Below are 10,668 nucleotides of genomic sequence, written 5' to 3' on the forward strand. Positions count from 1 at the left end.
CTTCTCTCTTAGGGGCTCATGAGATCCATCTTCCCACCCTTCCATACCCTATGCCTCCCCCTTCCTTGCAAATCCTCTGTTAATTTTCCTCTTCCTCTGCCCAAACTCCTGGGCTTCTACCTCTCTTTGAAAGAGGAAATGGTGATAGGAAGTGCAGAAGGTGAAACCTCAAGCATGTCTTCTCTTCCTCTAAAACCTAATCGAGCGGCAGCCATGACCAGAGAAGCCCAATCTCTGTGATACCATCCCTCCCTCTCTAAATCGCTCTGTCTCCCCTATGTTTTCCTCCCTCTCCCCTCTTTTTTCTCCTTCCCTCTCCCTCAGCCGCTATCTCTGCCCCTGTTTTCCATCCCTCTCTCTCTTCTCTCTCTCTCTCTAAGCATGTCCCTCTCTCTCTCTCTCTACATGTCCCTCTCTCTCTCTCTCTCTCTCTCTCTGCATGTGTGTCACACCCCAAGAATTTATGATACTGATATTCCTGAGATGTGACTGACAAAACAAATATACATTGCTTGATAGGAAAAATATACAGTGGCGAATTCTTACAAAGTAACAAAAGAAAGTTTAAGCAAAACTACAATATCTTCTCAAAGTTGATCTTGACGAGGACTCAAAATGAATCCGCAGTTATCCTGAAAAAATGTTTACCATAGTTTGATGAGTTTGGCTACTCAGTAAGTGATCATCATAATCCTAAAAATAATCATGATTGAAAGATATCAATATTTTCCAAAATGAGATCTATTAACAGAAATGCATCAACAGTTTCACTTTCAATAAATGCATAATTAAGTATAATCCGAGTAATTGAAATGCTTATAACACTTTTAACGGCAGTGCATAATTCAAAGGATTTCACAAAATACCCTACTGGCGTCCCAAGTAGGTCACCAATATACCCCATCAGCGTCCTGATGGGTCCACTTAATCCCTATCGGCGTCCCAGATAGGTCCACTTAATCCCTGCAGGTCTACTTATACCTCACCGGCGTACCAAATGAGTCCACTTAATCCTTACCGGCGTCCCGGATAGGTCCACTTATACCTCACCGGCGAACCGGATGAGTCCACTTGCATACTTAAACTATTTCTAAATCTCTTTAAACATTCGAAAGCAGCAAATATCATGTACTCAACATATCACTGAAATCATTAATATGAATTTCACTGAAACCATTAATAATAGTCACTTTCAATAACATTTCAAAAATAACCAATCAAATATTTTAGGCTCAAATTTAGAAAGGTAGCAGTTTGTAAAAGACATTCTAGCATAATTGCCACTTTAATATGTATAGAAAAACTCTTATAGAAATTCAAGAATACAGAATTATCAGTATTTATGGGATATCAATTCACAAATAAACATTTCACAACAATGCTATAATCAATTGCAAAAATATCAATTTTTAAATAATAAGGCAGTCATTTGCACATGATGTTTACAATGTCTAAATATAAAAAAAGCAGTAGAAAGAAATCTCACAATTTTAGTAAAAGCAGAATTATCACATTTATTTCTAATAATTTTACAGTATCTAAAATTCTCTAACAATCGATAAGAAAAATAAATAAATTTATTTCTAAGAATTTACAGCATTTAAAATTTCTAACATAGATAAAATATCACAATTTTTATTAAAAAGATTATTTTTCAAGATAATGAGGTCGTGTGCGCATAAAATTTATTGCGCCTAAAATTCATGATAATAAGTAGAAATAATTATTTCATTTCATTTTTAAAAAGAATGGATTATTTTTCGAAACAATGAGGTCACTTACACACAAAACTTATAAAATAAAGATCCTGGACGGAAATATCACTATTTATTAAAAACAGACTATTTTTCAGGAAGATGATGTCACTTACCCATAAATATTTGAGAGGGAGCTTCCGATAAAAAATTCGGTTCGAGAGAGGAGTTCACTGTGTTTCGACCAGAGAGAGAGAGAGATCTCAAAATTTTCTAAGGTGGGAGTGCTCACCTCCCCTATTTAAATTCTTATAATGTATTATTATATTATTTTATTAAGCTCTACTTCATACCTCAGGTGTCGCGTTAAGAGTCTGTTTTTAACATATGAAAACCACGTCCACTAAAGGACGTGGCAAGCAGCAAGCAAAAGTTTAAACCAAGTAAAAACTTTTGAAAATAGTGATGGTCCCCAAGGACCATCATACTCAAACAGACCATCACCTATTTAAAAGTATCTTTTCTCTTTTTTTTTTTGTTTTTTTTTTTGTTTTTTTTTTTTTAAATTTTAGGATTGTTACATTCTCCCCCCCTTAAAGAAATTTAGTCCTCTAAATTTGTGTACCTGATTACTGAAAAAGATAGGGGTATTTTTCTCTGATTTCGTCTTCTCGTTCCCAAGTCGACTCTTCTCTTGAATGGTACTGCCATAATACACGAACCAAAGGAATCTCCTTGTTACGCAACACTTGCACCCTTCTATCCAGTATCAAAATTGGCTACTCAATGACGGATAGGTCCTTCCTGATCGGTAAAGGTTCATATTTTAAGATATGGGATGGGTCGGGCTGATATTTTCGTAGTGAAGATACATGAAAGACATTATGGACGTTTGTCAATTCGGGTGGTAATGCAAGTCTATAAGCGACACCTCCGATTCTTTCCAGGATTTCAAATGGTCCGATGTAACGAGGGCTCAACTTTCCTTTCTTGCCAAATCTCATAATGCCCTTTATTGGTGAGATTTTTAAGAAAAGTCGATCACCTTCCTCAAATTCAAGATCTCTCCTTCGGTTATCAGCATAACTCTTTTGCCGATACTGAGCTGTCTTGAGCCTTTCACGAATTAATGCTATTTTATCTTTGGTTATCTGGACAATTTCTGGCCCCAAAAGCTTTATTTCACCAACCTCGTCTCAACATATGGGTGACCTGCATTTCCTTCCATACAGGGCTTCATATGGTGCCATCTGAATACTGGCTTGGAAGCTATTATTATAAGCAAACTCAATCAGGGGTAAATGGTCATCCCAGCTTCCTGTAAGGTCAATAACACAGGCCCTCAGCATATCTTCGAAGGTTTGGATGGTCCTCTCCGATTGTCCATCAGTTTGGGGGTGAAAGGCAATACTAAAGGTGAGTCTCGTCCCCATGGCTGACTGTAGTCTAGCCCAAAATTTAGAAGTAAACTGAGTATCCCTGTCCGATACAATACTGACAGGAACTCCATGCAACCGCACTATTTCCTTAATGTACAACTGAGCCAGCCGATCCAAAGTGTACGTCGTGCGAATCGGTAGAAAGTGGGCAGCTTTGGTCACCTGGTCCACAATGACCCAAATGCTATCATGTCCTGAATTTGTTCTAGGCAAGCCAGAGATAGAATCCATAGAGATGTGCTCCCACTTCCATTCTGGCACGGGTAAAGGCTGCAACAACCCAGCGGGCCTTTGATGTTCAGCTTTTACTTGCTGGCATGTTAGGCATTTAGACACAAATAGTGCTACCTCTTTTTTCATATTATTCTACCAAAAGGTTTTCTTCAGGTTCTGATACATTTTAATACTTCCAAGATGTATCGTATAACGAGAATGATGTGTTTCTTCTAATATAGCTTTCTTTACACTCTCATCATTCGGGACACAGACCCGACCTTTGAATCTTAGCAAATCCTCACTACATATAGAGAATTCATCTCTCTTTCCTTGCTTCACCTCTTCTATAATTGTTATAAGCTGAGGGTCTTTCTTTTGTGCCAATCGAATCTGTTGGATTAATTGGGGTTCCGCCTTAATGTTGGCAATCATACTTACCACATCATTAATAGACGGAGTTGGATGCCAATCCACTATTTCCTCTAACAATCGCATTTCTTGGATCATTAGAAGAGCTAAGACTCCCGTAGATTTTCTACATAGAGCGTCGGCCACAACGTTAGCTTTTTCTGAATGATAATGGATTGTACAATCATAATCTTTTAAGAAATCCATCCATCTTATCTGCCGCATATTTAAATCCTTCTGAGAGAAAAGGTATTTCAAACTTTTATGATCCGTGTATATTACGAATTGCTCACCATATAGATAATGCCTCCATATTTTCAAAGCGAATACTATTGCAGCTAGGTCCAAATCATGAAATGGATATTTTTTCTCATATTCTTCCAACTGTCTGGATAAATATGCCACTACTTTCCCATATTGCATTAATACACAGCCCAAACCTTTATGTGAAGCATCACCATAAATCACAAATCCCCCACTCCCCTCAGGAATAGTTAAAATAGGTATTGAAGTTAATCGAACTTTTAGTTTTTGAAAACTCTCCTCACATTCACTTGTCCACTCAAATTTGACATTTTTCTGTGTCAATCGAGTCAATAGGGTTGCGATTCAAGAAAATCCTTCTACAAATTTTCTGTAATATCGTGCCAATCCCAAAAGCTTCAAACTTCAATCACATTACTTGGTTGTTTCCAATTAACAACGGCTTCAACCTTTGAAGGATTAACTGATAGACCTTCATTTGATATAACATGTCCTAAAAATGTCACTTGTTCAAGCCAAAATTCACATTTACTAAATTTGGCATACAATTTCTTTTCTCTTAATATTTGCAATACCATTCTTACATGCTGCTCATGTTCCTTCTGATTCTTGGAATAAATTAAAATATCATCGATGAATATCACAATAAATTTATCTAAAAAGGGCCTAAAGATCCGATTCATCAAATCCATAAATGCAGCAGGTGCATTGGTTAATCCAAAAGGCTTGACTAAAAATTCATAATGGCCATACCTTGTTCTGAAAGCTATCTTGGGAACATCTTCACTTTTAATCTTAAGCTGATGGTATCCAGATCTAAGATCAATTTTTTAAAACACTTGTGATCCTTGTAATTGATCAAATAAATCATCAATTCTAGATAATGGATACTTATTTTTCACTATCACTTGGTTCAACTGTCTATAATCAATACACAATCTCATAGTCCCATCTTTTTTTTTGACAAACAGTACTAGAGCACCCCAAGGTGACACACTGGGCCTGATAAAACCTTTATCTAATAATTCTTCCAATTGTTGTTTCAGTTCTTTAAATTCTGCAGGAGCCATTCAGTAAGGTGCCTTAGAAATTGGTGCTACCCCTGGCAATAATTCAATGGAGAATTCAATTTCCCTGTCAGGCGGTAATCCTGGCAATTCTTCTGGAAAAACGTCAGGAAATTCTCGGATAACCGGAGTGGTATCCAAATTTATTTCTTCCTTCATATCTTCTTTGATATAGGCAAGAAAGCCTTGACACCCTTTTCGAAGGAGGCGATTAGCTCGAATACAAGAGATTAAATATAATGGGGAGTCTTCTTTGACACCATTGAAGTAAAATACTGGTTGATTCGGAATACTAAAGGTAACAATTTTCTTATAACAATCAATACTTGCATGGTATGTAGAAAGTCAATCTATGCCTAAGATTACATCAAAATCTTGAATTTCCAGGCGTATTAAATCAACCAACAGTTCCTTTTCTTCTATCTTTATTACACATGATTTGTACACTATATTGGTGTTAATTGAATCTCCCATCGGTGTGGCTACCTCTAGAATGTATTCTAATTGTTCTGATTCTACCTTTAAGTGGCATGCAAAGTGTTGTGACACAAATGAATGAGTAGATCCAGGATCAATCAAAACATGAACTACTTTTTGGAAGATAGTAAGAGTACCATGGATCACTGATTTTGAGGCCTGAGCGTCTTGCTCGGTAATCGCAAATACTCTTCCCTTCATCTGAGGCTTTGGAGCTATCTCTCCCTGCTTTGGAAGCTGTTATGTCTGTAAGCTAGGACATTGTCTAATCTGGTGTCCCAATTTTCCACATTTAAAACAGGCTCTGGTATTCCAATAACAAGGGCTTGATCCATGATTTTTCCCATATTTTCTACATGGTTCTATTGGGTTTTGAAATGGCGAGGGCCTTGGCTTCTTGTTTGGTCTTTCAAACTGTTCTCGATTAGATGATGTAAGTCTAACATGACTGTTCTGATTTTTCGTCTTTTGGTAATCTTCAAAAAAATTTTCGACAATTTGGGCTCGATCCACTATTTCAGCATAAGTTCTCAATTTCAAGACTGATATTCTACTTCTAAAAGCTGGCCTGAGACCCCTTTCAAATTTCTTCACCTTTCTTGCCTCATTAATAATCATATGTGGTACAAACCTGGCCAATTCAGTAAACTTGGCCTCGTACTGTGCTACTGTCCTATTTCTTTGGATTAATTCTAGAAATTCCATTTCTTTTTGGTCTCGAATAAAATCTGGAATATACTTTTCATTAAATGCCTCTAGAAATACTTCCCAAATCAAGGTTTTATTTTCTTTGAACAATACTCCTTTTGCCATTCGCCACCAGTGTTGTGCCTCACCTTCTAACATAAAAACTGCCAAGGCCACCTTCCTATCATCAAGACATTCCATAACCTCGAATATTTTTTTCAATTGCATAATCCATCCCTCGGCTTCCAGTGGGTTTACAGCACCCATAAAAGAAGGTGGGTTTAATTTCTTAAATTGTTCGATATTACTCCCACCATTTCCTGTAACTGACTGCCTGGGTGGATTGTTCTTTTCCATCTGATGTTGCATTAGAGCAACCATATTTTTCAAGGCTTTGTGAATTCCTTCCATATTGGCTTCAGCTAATCTGGATCTTGACTTTATCCAGGTCTGTACACACAATAAATGTGATTTTAAGTACATTCTCTTTAAATTTCCTAAGAATCTTAAACCTATTGCTCTGATACCATAATTTGTCACACCCCAAGAATTTATGATATTGATATTCCTGAGATGTGACTGACAAAACATATATACATTGCTTGATAGGAAAAATATACAGTGGCGAATTCTTACAAAGTAACAAAAGAAAGTTTAAGCAAAACTACAATATCTTCTCAAAGTTGATCTTGACGAGGACTCAAAATGAATCCGCAGTTATCCTGAAAAAATGTTTACCATAGTTTGATGAGTTTGGCTACTCAGTAAGTGATCATCATAATCCTAAAAATAATCATGATTGAAAGATATCAATATTTTTCAAAATGAGATCTATTAACAGAAATGCTCAGGAAAAGGTGCATGCAGGGTTTTAAGTTTAATATGCTTGTTTTGGAAATTAATCGACATTATGCTATACATCGACTATCTAACATTTTGCACATACTTTTTTATTTAAGAGAAAAGTTTATATAACTTTAAAATGTAGAATCACATATGCACCTCAAAAATCTAGCGGAAATGTTGTTGTAATGTTGAAAAAACCCTTTAATCGATCATCTCGAGATTGAGATATCTCGACGTTGAGATGTATGAATATGAAAGAAAAAGCTTTAAGTCTTAGAAATAGTGCATTTTGCAACACATTATCTAGACCGTTCATTTTCAAGATTTTCACATATTTATAGATCTACTTGATTTTAACTATTTTGAAATCTAAAATTTTCTAATTAGGTATGAAAATAGATTTTAAAATAATACTAGGAATTTTTTATAACAAAATTACATGTTGTGATAACATTTTAATGCGCCTTAATTGGATTGTTTAAGGTTGCAACCTTATTGAAACCCCACCCATAAAACAAACCTATTAAAACTTAAAGGGTGCGGTTTCTATAAGGTTGCAACCTTAAACAATCCAGTTAAAGCGCACGTTAAAATTTTATCATACCATGCATTTTGTTATAAAAAATACTTAGTATTATCTTAAAATCTATTTTCATAACTAATTAGAAAATTTAAATTTCAAAAATGGTTAAAATCAAGTAGATCTATAAATATATGAAAATTTTGAAAATTGACTGTCTAGATAATGTGTTGCAAGATGCACTATTTTCAGGACTCAAAAACTTTTTTTTTTTTCTTATTCATACATCTCAATGTCGAGACGATCGATTAGAGGGCTTTTTCAACATTAAAACGACATTTTAGATAAATTTTTGAGGTGCATCTGTGATTCTACATTTTAAGTTTACAACCTTACAAGATAAAAGTTTATACAAGGTTGCGACCTTAAAATGTAGAATCACATATGCACCTCAAATTTTTATCGAAAATGTTGTTTTGATGTTGAAAAAACCCTCTAATCGATCATCTCGACATTGAGATGTATGAATATGAAACAAAAAAAAAAAGTTTTTGAGTCCCAGAAATAGTGCATCTTGCAACACATTATCTAGACCGTCCATTTTCAAGATTTTCATATATTTATAGATCTACTTGATTTTAACCATTTTTGGATTTTAAATTTTTTTAATTAGGTATAAAAATAGATTTTAAGATAATACTAAGAATTTTTTATAACAAAATTACATGCCATGATAAAATTTCAATGTGCACCTTAATTGGATTGATTAAGGTTGCAACCTTATAGAATTTTTGAGCCTCAGAAATGGTGCATCTTGCAACACATTATCTAGACCGTTCATTTTTAAGATTTTCATATGTTTATAGATCTCCTTGATTTTAACCATTTTTGGAGTTTAAAATTTTCTAATTAGATATGAAAATAGATTTTAAGATAATCCTAAGAATTTTTTACAACAAAATTACATGTTACGATAAAATTTGGAGGTGTGCCTTAATTGGAATTTTAAGGTTGCAACCTTATAGAAACCGCACCCTTTGTTAAATTGTTAAAAAATAGGTGTGAGTTGATAATTTACCCTTCTTCTTTTGGAAATATAAAAAAATCAATTAGATATATATACAGAGAATAAAGAATTGCCTCATAAATAAAAATCACTCAATTCGATTCAGATGTTCAAACTGGGGTAAAACTCAGTTACAAAATTAAATATTTTATTTCAAGATATCGAAATTTTAATATTTTTTATTTCTATTTTACCCCAATTTCGATATTGAATGCTCAAAATAGGGTATTTGATTTTCTAGCGAAAGAGCGTGCCTATTGTTCTCTTTGCCTTCTTACTTAGGTTTGATTCCTCTCTATCTCTCTTCTTTGATTCATGATCCTATGTTAAGAAACATGGATGTTCGGGTCCAAAAGCCTATGTATCAATATTTAGGTGATACTTACACGCATGTTGACACTTTTATAAATAAATAAAACACTGTAGAAAGTTGGAAGAGATTGCCTTCATAGATGGGACTCCAGGTCCTTTAGAGAGCTATCCAACTTGAGTGGGTGCTTCTTGAAGGTTGAGTGGAGGGTGCTTCTTGAAGGTTGAGTAGACTTTAAACCATGTCGTCATTCTTGAAGCCATCTACACTTGTATTGCATAAACATTTTAGATTTTGATAAAGGAAAATTATAGATATCCCAACAATTAACTTTCTAGACGTCCTACCTGCAATACGTTTTCCTTCACATCCTAGACCACAACATTATTTTTTATTTTATTTACCCCCAGTCAAATAGTTAATATAATTTTTGACAAAAGTGTCATTTTCCTCAGTTTTTTCCTTTTAGTCATGTGGCAACACTTGTGCTCTCTCTCTCTACTCGCCCTCTCTCACTTTCTCTCTACCCGTCCTCTCTCTCTCCATTCACCCTCTCTCACTTTCGCTCTCTACCTGTTTTTCTCTTCTCTCTTTCTACCCCTCCTCTCTCGTTCTCTTTCTACCCGCCATCTATCTCTCTCCATCTACCATCTCTTTCTACTCCCCCTTTCTCATTCTATCTCTTTACCAACAACAAACAAATAGTCTAATAGAACTAATACTATGCGGTCCAGCACACACGATGCTGGACCAATTTTTTTGCAGGACCGCATAGAATTCTAGTTTTCTGTTGCCCTATAATACGGCCCGACACTCTATGTGCTAGACCGCATAGTATTCCAGTTTCCTTTGCCCAATAATGTGGTATAGGACACTAGTTGTATAACCGATTTCTTTTTTTGCGGTCCGGTATTTTTTGTGCTGGTGCCGGATGGCAAAAAAAAATTTTGTGTAGCACCCTTTGTGTCAGACCGCATAATATTAGTTACGTTGAACTTTTTTTTGTGTCTAACACCCTTTGTGTCAAACCACAAAAAAACAATTGGACTTTTTTTTTTTTGCTGGTAGATTGCTACACTGGTTTTGGTGAATTTAAGGGTAGAATATAATTGAATGATATGAGCCCAAAGTGCCACTTGTACCTTAGGTGAATGTAATTTTCTATTAGGATCACTATATTATTGTAGAAAAAGATCATCGCACTCTAGAATTGGTATTGATGACTAAACAACAACACAATAGCTCCTTATTTTCTTTGTGTAATACTTAACCCCAAGAATCGAATAACACCTACCATTGAATACAATAGACCGAGTTTGGATCTACTGATAAAATAAAAATAGCTTAAACTAATGTATATAAGATAAGATGAGAACTCTTGAATCTCGATTTAGTTAATAAGGTCCTGGATATTCTCTTTAGGAACAGAAGAAACTTAAAATGTTCCAAATAAATTTTAAGGCATTTTAAATACAGTTGATTATCCAAACTCGTGATAAATTCAATACGATTCGTTATCCAATTAAGGCAAATGAAAGCACAGTTCATTATCGTAAACTATACAACTTTAAGCCAATCGTAACATGGGAATTGGCAAAAAAAAATTTGAATTACAAATTTAAATTTGTCATTTTCTACGCCTCAATCAAACTTTTGGCCAAGTTACCCAACCCT

This window comes from Amborella trichopoda, chromosome 6, assembly GCF_054954075.1.
Source record: "Amborella trichopoda isolate Santa Cruz 75 chromosome 6, AtrichopodaSantaCruz75HAP2 v2.0, whole genome shotgun sequence".
Taxonomy (NCBI): Eukaryota; Viridiplantae; Streptophyta; class Magnoliopsida; order Amborellales; family Amborellaceae; genus Amborella; species Amborella trichopoda.